The sequence below is a fragment of the Microplitis mediator genome, chromosome 5 (genome assembly GCF_029852145.1).
Source record: "Microplitis mediator isolate UGA2020A chromosome 5, iyMicMedi2.1, whole genome shotgun sequence".
Taxonomy (NCBI): domain Eukaryota; kingdom Metazoa; phylum Arthropoda; class Insecta; order Hymenoptera; family Braconidae; genus Microplitis; species Microplitis mediator.
This window is the reverse complement of record NC_079973.1, coordinates 5,687,597-5,700,846: the sequence shown is the minus strand read 5'-3', so window position 1 is coordinate 5,700,846 and position 13,250 is coordinate 5,687,597. Positions and strand designations below refer to the sequence as shown.

Sequence of the window (13,250 nt, the reverse complement as noted above, 5' to 3'; positions counted from 1 at the left end):
AACGATTTGACGCTCAAAAGCTAATAACAATAAATTATTTGTTTGTCTTCCCTATATTAGCTCATATTTTCAAATTTCAATAAATTCAATTATAAATACCAAGGGGCTGTTCATAAAATACTTTCGCACTTATGGGGGAGGGGGGGGGTGTCGCTTACTGCGACGAGAGGGGACGGGGGGTCTAAAGAAAGGTGACTTTCGCAGCTCACTGAACAATTTTGAAAATTTTCCTCGGTTTTTTAAAACTTTGCTTTTTTGTTATGATAGAAAGTCATTCGCTTCATATTTGTAGATATATAAATATTCTAAAATATAAAAATTCATGAACTATTGATTGCTATGTATCATGTACGGGGAGGAGGGTCTATCATTTGTGACACAATATTGATTAGGGGGTCGCAGAAAAGACGACAGCGTAACAAAGAGGGGGGGGGGTGTCTAAAAAGTAAAATTTTGCGTCATGTATTTTATAACGGCCCCTAACCCGCACGAAAAAATATATTCCGGAAAAATAGTATATATCTGGCTTATATCTTCACACAGTAAAAAAGGATCCGTCAAAATCAACGCATATCGTGTGTTAGACGAACGTTTTTCACTGATTTATGTGTTATTTTAACATGTTGTGAGTGTTAGAAAAAGTTACATACACATATGTTAAAAGTAAAAATTTTCCAAAAATTCTTTTGTGATGGTCGACATTATTTTTAAGATATTTTGTGTGTTGATTTGACAGTAACATATAAAAAGTGTTACTTTCGAATAAAATAACATTTTTGTGTGTTAAAAAATCAATCTATTGCGGCAATTCAAACAAGATAAATATTGTGTGTTAAATTGACACACAAGAGTGTTAAAAATTCAACACACAAAATTTTAACATACGCTTTTTTTTACACTTTGACGATTCGTTTTTTACTGTGCAGTATTGTCATATGTATGTTATTTTGCCGACATATATTCCCGGATATATCTTTTTCGGTCTGGGAAACTTTTAACTAAATGAATAAAATCAATTTAATTATCAAAAACATGGAAAATAAATCCGAAAATGGAAAAAAATGGAAAAAAAGTAGGCTTGCATAGACTGGGATTTTTATAAATTTTTTATTAACTACACAGCCCAGAACGTAATAGCTGCATACAACCACGATAATGAAATGAAAAAAAAGTCATAACAGTAAAAAAAAACTGAAATTGTTATTTCACATTTTAACCACACACTAGTACGTACACAAGATGTGTGTTGTTCGTGTTTATAGTAAAAGAAGGGTATAAAAATTAACGCACTCAACATTGAAACCTAGCGCAACACCAGGGTCGGAAACACTCTCGCTTTAATTATCTTTTACACAGCGATAGTTAAATACTTTACAATTCAAATAGCAATATACACGGAAAAAAAATTCGACGAAAAATTCCAATATTACTATCGTAATCCTGGACTATACTTTTATTATCTGTAACATTCAAATATATGATACGAAAATTTACAGTTTTTAAAAGATTTTTCTTTATACCTCGGTCGAAAGTACGCACCTTTTGCACCTATTTCGAGGCAGAAAGTTAAAGATTCGTGCATTGGTAAAGCTGCACATTCGCCATTTGTAACAGCGGGAGCGAAAAATGCTTTCGCCCTGACTGACATTAGTCATTTGTTACTAACTATGTTTTGTTTACGCTGGTTATGTACGATTGATGGTACTAAGATACAGTTTGACAGTGACGTGTGTAAAATAGATCAACTTTATTTAATTAAAGAATCATTTTAAAAAATGATCTCAACTGACGAATCTGCAGACGAAGAGGAGATAGTGAGAAATTTCGATAATGAAGCGGAGCTAATTATACAATCAGATACATTACCAAAAAAGTCAGCTGATCGGTATAAATTAGTTTACGAAAATTATAAAAATTGGCAATTAATTAATCGAGGCTCTCTATCAAGTTCAGAAGAAACAAATTTAGTTGTATATTTTAAAGACTTGAGTAAAAAACTCAAACCTTCCACTTTATGGAGCATGTGGTCGATGCTGAGAAAAACATTGTATACACGAGAAAATATTGATATTACTAAATTTTATAATTTAAAGAGCCTAGTCAAAAATAATGCTAAAGGTTTTAAGCCGAAAAAATCTTTGATCTTCAAGTGGGATGAAATTTCGAGATTTATGAAAACAGCTCCAGATAACAAACATTTCGTTTCAAAGGTTCATATTTATAATAATTTTTATCAATTTTTTTATTAATTTATGTGTTAATTTCTCCAATAATTCAAGGTTATACTGATATTTGGAGTTTGTGGAGCTCTGAGATGTGACGAGATCAGCAAACTTAAATTGCAAGATGTCGAAGATCGTGGTAAAAAGTTCCTGGTTTCTATCAATGAGACAAAAAATGATGTCCCTCGCCAGTTTATCATCGGAGAACCCTTTTACGATAAAGTCAAGCAATATATTACAATGAGAGCCAAGGAATCATTCACCGATAGATTTTTCATCAAATATCAGAATGGAAAATTTCACCAACAAGTAATCGGCAGAAATAAAATTGGGGAGACACCGAGCGCTATAGCTTCACATTTAAAGTTACCTAATCCCAAATTATATACCGGGCATTGTTTCCGAAGAACTGGCGCAACTCTGTTGTCTGACTCGGGTGCTAATGAGACAATGTTGAAACAATTGGGAGGCTGGAAGTCTACAGCAATTGCTCAAGGTTACTTTTTATTTAATTAGTTGAAAAATTTTATTTAAATATCTAAATAATACTCTTTTATTTTTAAATGTCTAATTTTATTCGTAAATAATTTGTTTATTTACAGGGTATGTGGAAAATTCAATAAAGAATCGGGAAAAAATATATGAGAACATAACTCATGCATCAGAATTATCTCGAACTAATCATCAACCATCGACATCAACTGATCCACAATTATCTACATCAAATGATCCACAAATATCTACATCAACTCAGCCACAACCGTCTACATCAACTGATCCACAACCAACTAAACCACATACGTTAACGAGTTCATCAATAAACATCATTGAAGCTAAAGTAATAATTCCAATGAATGACAAGACATCTCCAGATGGTGAGATGGAATGCGATCACTTCTCTGATGGATTTGAGATCAACGAGGAGGATTTACTTGAAATCGATAAGCTAGAACAACCTAAACTTAATTGTAGATCACCAACTCCTGTTTTCACAACAGCTAACAACAAAAAAATACTTGTAGTGCACAATGACCAATCAACAAAACCTACGCACTTTTTGAAAAAACCACCAGTTACAATTTTTTCAAAAAAATCAGAGAATACACCACCAGGAAAACAAACCAAAGCTATTGAAAGTGGAACCCAGCATCATATAAATGAACATAAATCAAAATGTCTTCCTGTTAATAAAAATCCACCTAATTTATTTCAAAACTGCGTATTTCATGGTGACATAATAAACAATTTTTATTATGCTTGTGACCATGGCGAAAATGATAAAAAAAAATATACGCAGTAAAAACAATTTAATATGATCATTATTAATTATTGTTAATTTTCAGATAATATGCTCGTTTTTTTTATTTTTAACCTAGACTAATCTTTATGTTTGTTTAATTCAAGAAATTTCAGTTTTACTTAATCTAAAAATTTTTCAAATAAAATGTTTGTTAATTATCTACATTGATTTTTTTTTATTTGATGCCTGCCCCCCCGACCAGCAGCACTCGCTTCGCTCGTGCCGCAAATGTCGGGGGCAGGCATCAATTTTTTTTCGATACAATACATTAAATATTTTACGTACTTTCGACCGGCCATAAAGAAAAATAGTATACACCACACGGGCAGAAGTTTGAGAGCTCTGAACTGCGCGCCGTGATGCCCTCGGCTACGCCTCGGGCATCATGGCGCGCAGTGCAGAAATCTCAAACTTTCTGCCCTAGTAGTGTAATATACTATTTTACTATTCACTATCGTAATTTCATTAAGAGTTTATTGTAATCAATTCAATAAGAAATATTACAATGTTACTATCGTAAATAGTAAAAGAATAAAAAATAAGATTTAATTATACTATTTATTCTTTTATTCTTCCTTTTAATTTACAGTGCTGCCTCTATGTTTTTACAATACAAGCTACAAAAATTACGATAGTTGGATTGTAAATTTTCTGAAATGGTATAGTATATGCCATCTGAAGCGTTTACGTATGAAAGACAAGTGTTGTCACAAACCATGATGTGATGCTTGTATGAGTGTATATATATATATAAATACAAATGATGACATCTACTTTGTCTGTATTATTTGTGGTTCAACTATATATATTTATAAATCAGTTCATCTTTATCCACAGTGTAGTGCAGAAATAGAGGTTATTATTCATGACGTTTTTCGGACAATTGTAAATAAGAAATTTAAAATAAAAACTGTACTTTCGTCATTACAAACCTACATAGATTGTGGAATATAATAATTTGGTGGTGTAAGTATAATTATTATTATTCAATTTTTATTAAACTTAATATTCTGTGGGTATATCGTATGATCCTGAAGTTGGCAGATAATTAGTAATTTTCGGATTTTTTTTTTCACCAAAGAAATTACAAAAAAAAAAAACTAAAAAAATACACATGTAGAAAATTTAAAAAACTATGGGTGCAATTTTTTTAAATATATTTTTTTTAATTATTTATCGTCTAAAAAAAAATCCAAAAATTATTAGATATCTGCTAACTTCAGTATCATGTATATCGTTCGTTTTAAAATCATTTATCTGGACAAGAAGTTTATTTTTATAAACAATTTAGTAGTATTTTGTGGTCATAGGATAAATGATTCTAAATGAATGAAAATTTATTTTTTCTAATAAATTCAATTCTCCTAATTTTGTTACAGGATAATCTTCATTTGTCGACAATGAATAATTTTACCCGGCTTTGCGAGAGGTAAAACATTTCAATAACCTCAAATTATGGACATTCAACATTTCTTTATGATACTGAAGTTAGCAGACGCCTAATAATTTTTGGATTTTTTTAAAAATGATAAATTATAGAAAAAAAGTATTCGAAAAAATTGCACCTATGGTTTTTTTAATTTTCTACATGTGCGTATTTTGAATACAAATAAATGAGTTATTTATTCATAAATTTTATATATACCAAAAAAATATGTTTGAAAAAATATTAAATAAATGTTTTATTATTACTACTTCAACATGTTTTATTTTTATTTCGAGATTGTATTTTCCTTCTCAATTTAACTGTTAAAAAAAAAAAAAAATTCCAAATGATAAATTTTTCTTTTTTATTAATTATAAGTTCTACTTTTTTAAGAAAATATATTTTACTGAGCAAGATCACGTCAAGTGGACCCCCCATTTTCCACTTGGTCATGAAAATTAAGTCTATGTATTTTTTTCGTATGTAGTCACTATGAACAATTAATCCCTCAAACGATTTTTCAAAATTTTCATTTTAACAACAATTTTTTTTACAATAAAAATTTTGAGTACGCTTAATTAAAAAATAGATTCCAAAACAACCGTTAAAGATAAGTTAATAAAATTTCCAGGATTTATTGTCGAATATCTATATTTTATAAAAAAATTAATAGCATAAAATTATTTGTTTATTATCCCATTGTTAATTAACTATTAAGTAAACAAATGAAAATTTCATTGACTTCTCCCTCAAAAAATGAAACTTTTTTTCATGGGTTACATGCGTTTATTATTAAAGTTTAAGATCCCAAAAGAAAATTTGAGTGCTCGTGATTAGTTTAAACAATATGAATTTATTTATCACCGCGCGCCGGTCGCTGAGCGTTCTCAATACAGTGCGCGGCCGAGCGTCTCAAGCTCTACTGCAGCTTTGGTTAGTCATAATTGAAAGTAACATTTAAAAATATTATTACTAAACAAATTTTATTTTTTTTAAACAATATCATGATTAATACAATAAAATAATTTTTTATTATTAAACTGAAAAACAGAGAAAACAAACTAATAATTAAATTTATTATTAATAAATAATAATTTAGAAATTATTATTGAGTATGATTATTAACACATTAGTTATTTATTAAATAATAATCAGGCAAAAATAAGTAATACCTAAACTTAATTATTAATTAATAATAATTTATAAATTATTATCAAGTAATTATTGATACATTAATTATTTATTAAACAATAATCATGGAAAACTGACATATAACTAAACTTAATTACACCGGCACACAAAAAAAAATAAGTTCTCTGTACTTTTGACGGGACCGATTTATTCCCATGTATTTTGACCCGCTGAATCCGAATCTGAGGTCCGTTTAACCCGTATACCTTCAGATTTTTAGAAAACTTTAAAAAACCTCAAAAATACACAAAAATCGACCGTTTTTTAAATTTATAAATTTTTTTAACCCTAACTAAGCATGATTTTTATGTATTTCGGTCCTCCACATACTAACCTGAAGTTTATTTAAAACATTAGCCATTTAAAGTCTGAGTAAATTCCAAAAAACCCCAAAAAATTGCAAAAAAGCAAAAAATTCTTAGTATTGTGATGAAAAAAATTTTATAGGGCTAAATAAATAATTATTTTCATGTATGTTTATCTGTCACATATAATTCTCGAACATCCATGGCTCAGACATCTCTAAAATTTTAAATAAATGGCAAAAATTCCCAAAAAATCGAAAAAAATAAAATTTGGTATAACAAAAATCATTTTTTAAATCGAAATAAATAAAAGAAATCATATTGTTTGATCTGTGATATATATATATATATATATATTAGGGTGGCGCAAAAAAACCGACTATTTTTTTTTTTTCAATCTCGCATGAAAATTTGTTGGTTTACGATGTTTTAAGAAGCCTCTCCACAAATCAGCTCGATAAAAAATTTTTTCTCACCTCCGGGCGGAAAGTGCAACTTTCGTCCCGCTGTGCAAAACGAAGTTGCCGCTTTCCGCCTCCGTCGAGGAGAAAAATAGTATACACTCCTCGGGAAGTAAATAAGAAAGCCTCAGATCACATGTTTGTTGACCTCGGCTTCGCCTCGGCCAACAATTACATGTGATCTGAGACATTTCTTACTTTACTTCCCTAGGTGTGTAATATACTATTAAGAGGTCGCTCACGAATTTTGAAAATATCGAAAATGATCGAAATTAGGATTTTTATTTAAAAAATTTTTTTTTTCTCGTGGCAGCAATAGTTTATATTTGTAAAATCATGACTATGCTGAAAATTTCAGCCCAAAATATAAATATTTAAACGGCGCTCAAGAATTTCGAATATTTACTGATAATATGTAATTAATAGTTTGAATTAGTTTTTATAACTCAATTGTTGTCATTTCACTTAAATATAACTTTTGCATACCCAAAAATATACAGAACAGTCTTAAACAAGGAAATTCGGTCAGTTTTGAATAAGCGAAAAAACCTACAAATTGGATTAAAAAATAAAAAAGTATGTAAATAACTTATTATTTCTATTTCTCGGGTTATATTTTCATTCATTGTCATGCAAATTGATGGTGAAAAAATCGAGAAGCTTTATTATTAATATTTAAGGGTCGCTCAAAAATGTCCAAGAGACTGCGCTCGGAAACATTCAAAATTCTTGAGCGCCGTTTAAATATTTAAATTTTGGGCTGAAATTTTCAGCATAGTCATGATTTTACAAATATAAACTATTGCTGCCACGAGAAAAAAAAAATTTTTTAAATAAAAATCCTAATTTCGATCATTTTCGATATTTTCAAAATTCGTGAGCGACCTCTTAAAAATTTTTTATCGAGCTGATTTGTGGAGAGGCTTCTTAAAACATCGTAAACCAACAAATTTTCATGCGAGATTGAAAAAAAAAAAATAGTCGGTTTTTTTGCGCCACCCTAATATATATATATATATATATATATAATATTTTGGCCTAAAACATAAAAAAATTTTAATATGCTTTAAAAAATTTTTTTTATCACAACACTAAGAATTTTTTCGCTTTTTTGCAATTTTTTGGGGTTTTTTGGAATTTACTCAAACTTTAAATGGCTAATGTTTTAAATAAACTTCAGGTTAGTATGGGGAGGACCGAAATACATAAAAATCATGCTTAGTTAGGGTTAAAAAAATTTATAAATTTAAAAAAGGGTCGATTTTTGTGTATTTTTGAGGTTTTTTAAAGTTTTCTAAAAATCTGAGGGTGTACGGGTTAAACGGACCTCAGATTCGGATTCAGCGGGTCAAAATACATGGGAATAAATCGGTCCCGTCAAAAGTACAGAGAACTTATTTTTTTTTGTGTGCCGGTGTTATTAATCAATAGTAAATTAGAAATTATTATTATCTAATAAATAATAAATTAATTATTTATTAACCAATAATCAGGGAAAACTATCTAATAATTGAACTTAATTATCAGTTAGTTTTCCCTGTTTCAGTTTAATAATAAAAATTTATTTTATTGTATTAATCATGATATTGTTTAAAAAAAATAAAATTTGTTTAGTAATAATATTTTTAAATGTTACTTTCAATCATGACTAACCAAAGCTGCAGTAGAGCTTGAGACGCTCGGCTGCGCACTGTATTGAGAACGCTCAGCGACCGGCGCGCGGTGATAAATAAATTCATATTGTTTAAACTAATCACGAGCACTCAAATTTTCTTTTGGGATCTTAAACTTTAATAATAAACGCATGTAACCCATGAAAAAAAGTTTCATTTTTTGAGGGAGAAGTCAATGAAATTTTCATTTGTTTACTTAAAAGTTAATTAACAATGGGATAATAAACAAATAATTTTATGCTATTAATATTTTTATAAAATATAGATATTCGACAATAAATCCTCGAAATTTTATTAATTTATCTTTAACGGTTGTTTTGGAATCTATTTTTTAATTAAAAGTACTCAAAATTTTCATTGTAAAAAAAATTGTTGTTAAAATGAAAATTTTGAAAAATCGTTTGAGGGATTAATTTTTCATAGTGACTACATACGAAAAAAATACATAGACTTAATTTTCATGACCAAGTGGAAAATGGGGGGTCCACTTGACGTGATCTTGCTCTACTCCATTGACTTCTAATTATTATTTTATATTTAAAGAAATTCTACATTACCGACTCATTCATTTTACGATAGTTGTATTAGAATTTATGTTAACACAACTTGTATAATTTACTCTATAGTATCTGATTTTTTCTTTCTGGTAGTAGTATAAATTATAAAAAAAAAATTACGATAGTCTATTGTAAAAATTATTATTGAAAACTTATAGTCCAGCGTTACAATACTATATAATGAAAATTACGATAGTTAAATCGTAAAAAATCCGTGAATTTTTTTTCCGTGTATAATTTTTATTTTTTCTATAGAACTTTATCAATAATTTCAAATAACTGCCAATTTAATTGGGTGGAATAAAAATTTTAGTTACATTAATTTTTAATAAAAAGTAAAAAGAAAAATATTAAATATGTAATAGAGGTAAAAACGACCCGATGGAGTTTAAGCTTGAGGCTGTCGTCTTAAAAGATTTTATAAGTTCAAGTTAACATGTAGCTCATAGCCTCAGGCTTCAGATTTATACAGATTTTACTTTTTTCAGCTTTTACTTTATTCTTAAAAACCGTGATTTCTTTATTTTTTATGCTCTTGGCATCTCTTGCGACGTAGAAGTAAACCACGTGAGAGTTATATTATGTACGTATAGTGAAAAGAGAAACAAAGAATGAAAGAGCTACTCTAAATGCGTATGGTCAACACCGTATAGTACATGGGAAATTAACTCCAGGTTTAATTACCAGCGTACGCCCTCTGGTAAATTTTTATTTTGATACCTTTAAAAAAATATTTCGCTACAAAAGAGAATTAACAATCAGTATACGCAGTGTTAATTCTAATTTTTATTTTAGATTTTATAAACTACAATAGTAAAAAAAATTTTTATTCAACGCAGGCCTGATTTGCGCACTTTATGACGTCTGCGTTGCGAACCCTAAACGTTTACCGACTGGTGTAAAGAAGTTGAGTAAAATCAAAATAGATGTCCTCGACTTTTACCGGCGTTGTGAAAAGTGAGTGTTCAAATGACATTTCACCACGCGTCTCAAGATTTTTAACTGAGCTCCATCTATTAAGCATCGTAAGAACTCGTTGAACGACTTAAAGTTTTTTGTCAAAATCCATGTTGAACAGCTAGTACACTAAATATGGTTACTTCAATTCATCATATGGGGAGTGGGTTATACCGCGTGGTTGTGTTGTATTTATTTTGTTAATAAATATTGAAATTAATAATTAAAACATCCGAGTAAATTTTAAATCAATTGAATATGAATTCTGAATTTTAAAGCTGATGGTTTGTTGTAATTTTGTGGATGCACCGTGTCGCTAAACAGCCACAAACTTCGCTTCGCAGATTGTCATTAATCACGTAAATCAGGCGATTGTTGAATGGAATATAGCGCATAGTAGGACACTCAGATAGTCTTTATCCGGCAAGCGCAATGATTTCAGCACACGTCTACGGGCCACGTACACTGGACTTCGGCCATCGGCCCGTGTATGTAACCCTACGACTCGTACTGAAAACATTGCCCTCGCCACATAAAGACTATCTTAGTATCCTAACTATACAATATACTATTAATAAAAATTTTGGGACATTAAAAAATGTACAAAGCCGATGATAGAAAGTAATAAATGACGGTTACATACGATTTTGGAAAAAAAAAATTATTCACCAAATGTCTGGGGTGGTCCGTTTTACTTATCCGATTCTGTTTTGCCCGCATGTCCCATATATGTTTTGTCATTGAAATCATTTAGACAAAAAAAATAATTGATACATTATATTTTGACATAAGTAAATAAAGAGTAATTTTTTTCATACAATAATTTTTCAATGCATACAAAGTGAGGTATGATATAGTTCTGATATTAAAATATGCCACTCTCGGTATGTTCATTAAGATTTTTTTTTTTTCACAAAAATTCGCAAAGATAAATATCCTCCGTAGCCAGGTTGGCCTCGATAGAACCAGCCGATGCCACTAATTGGCTGCGATGGATTTGTAGTAACTTCTTGCAAGTCTACGAAGGGTACTATGTGATTTATACGATCACTTATTAAAGATGTACCGCCAAATAATACGTGATGTTTACATGATTCACTGAGTAGTTCCATTTTACCATTGAATGCCGTAGGTGGCCTTAAATTCGGACCCATATGCACTAAATCGAAAGTTCTAAAATTAAATCAATAAATTAATGTGATTAATCTCGTGTATTAAAAATCGTGCGCAAAAAATTTACTATAGTGAACTTCAAAATTCAAGACAATTTTGAATTTTGTTTTTTATCTTGTAAAATTTTTAAGTAGAAAAAAAATATATTTGATTTTAATTATATTTGAAAAAAATTTTTTGACTTTAAGGCAAATTTAAAAATTAAGTACTTTCTCAAAAACTTAGTTTTGAAAACTTTACAAGTCAAGTTGAAAAATTTTAAATATCCAGACTCCAAATAGTTTCAAAAGTATAAATTTCAACTTTTAAATTTTTTTGAATTTTGGAATTTTTTAACGAATTTTGTTATGCAGAAATATTTTAGAAGTGAAGAAATAAAAATAAACCTTTCGGAACATTGTGTTTGTTGATTGACTACCGGCCAATAGTGATCAATATTTCCATCACGATCAATATATTTTCCTTGCAATGATTCACTGAACGTTACACCTGACAAATATTTTTTAATTTCATTGATGATGTGTTCTTGATAAACGTTTAATTAATTATAGTAATAATGTTAATAAATATAATTTATCAGAACAAACCTGTGACGACTGCACCATCTGGTAAAATATTATCTTCTAGTATAACTTTCAACCCGTCGTAATTCCAACCATTGAAATTATCAACAATTTTTTTAGAATTTTTACAGTCTTTTGTCCATTTCCATGAAACATTTTTTTGATCAATTGTGCCATTTCTTAAATATCCTTGTTGAAGTTCGATCTGAATTCTATTTCCCCTCTTTTTAAATCTAACGCCAGTCGCAGCACTAATAATAATTATAACAGATAAAAATTTTTATTTTTTAGATTGAAAAACAGAAAGTTTATATTTACTGTCCAAAATCGACAGAAATCGGATCCAAACAAATCGAATCGAGTAATTCATCATTTTTATTATTTAACTTCGGATCATTACTACGTTCACATAAACATGCGCACCCCTGACATATAGTATCCCAGTTCTCCTGCAATTAATAAAGGATAAAAAAACTTGAAGTTTTCGTTATTTCCCCTTTTTTAAGGGGCCCTCTCTAAATGTAGAAGGAACCGGGGTACAATGATCCACCTAAAAATTGGCTTATAGCTAAATATAGTTAATAAAACCAACATAAATACATGACAAATATCTAAGCAACTAATTATTTGCTTAGATGAACCGACTTGCCCGATCTTTTCTACACATAGAGGATTGTTATTTATTTTAAAGGTATTTACACTTACAGATATTCGTAAACATGCATGTATTGTTCCAAAACAGTCTTGAATATTATGAAACACACCTATCGGTCTTTGTGTTGGATTAAATGCACTACAATCACCCGAGCAATGTCTTTCATTATTCAAATTTTCCTCATAAATTATAGATCCATATATATTATTAAAAAATCCATATGTCGTATCTTTACAAAAAAAAAAAAAATAGTAATAAGTTTCTTTTATTTTTCTGATCTACACTGACGGTGAAAAATTTACAGTAACAATTACAATATACTATGAAAATAGTTTCTATATCGTATGATCACAGTTTTTTCGAAATATTGATTATAGAAATTGCACCCATACAAATTATGGTAATCATTCCTATCTATATGGGCTTCATTCTTATACTATAACATTATAGTAATAATTACCATGTCATTATGGTAATCGTTTTCATACTATTATGGTAACCGTTACTCTACACAATGGTAAATGTTACCATATATTATGGTAATGATTTCCATAATTCATAGTTAACATTACCATAATATTATGGTAACGTTAACCATAGTAGTATGGGAACGATTACCATGATATTATGGGAATATTTTACATTTATTATAGAAGCGGTTACCATGATGTAAGGGTGACACGACCGATGATCCGAAGACAATTGATCCGCGACAATTAATCCGCGACAATTGATCCTTGCGACGATTGATCCGTCGATAAAATGCG

At 29.4% G+C, this 13,250-nt stretch overlaps 1 protein-coding gene and 1 long non-coding RNA gene across 4 annotated transcripts in view; both read left to right on the top strand.

Annotated features, from left to right (window-relative positions):
* LOC130667515 (TWiK family of potassium channels protein 9-like) overlaps positions 1 to 13,250 on the top strand; it is a 345,622-nt gene that overhangs the window by 282,158 nt on the left and 50,214 nt on the right. The gene's annotated exons all lie outside the window — the stretch shown is intronic.
* On the top strand, positions 3,988 to 5,222 carry LOC130667518 (uncharacterized). The gene is made up of 2 exons (XR_008989850.1): positions 3,988 to 4,488; positions 4,902 to 5,222. It is a non-coding gene; the product is annotated as an uncharacterized LOC130667518 (long non-coding RNA).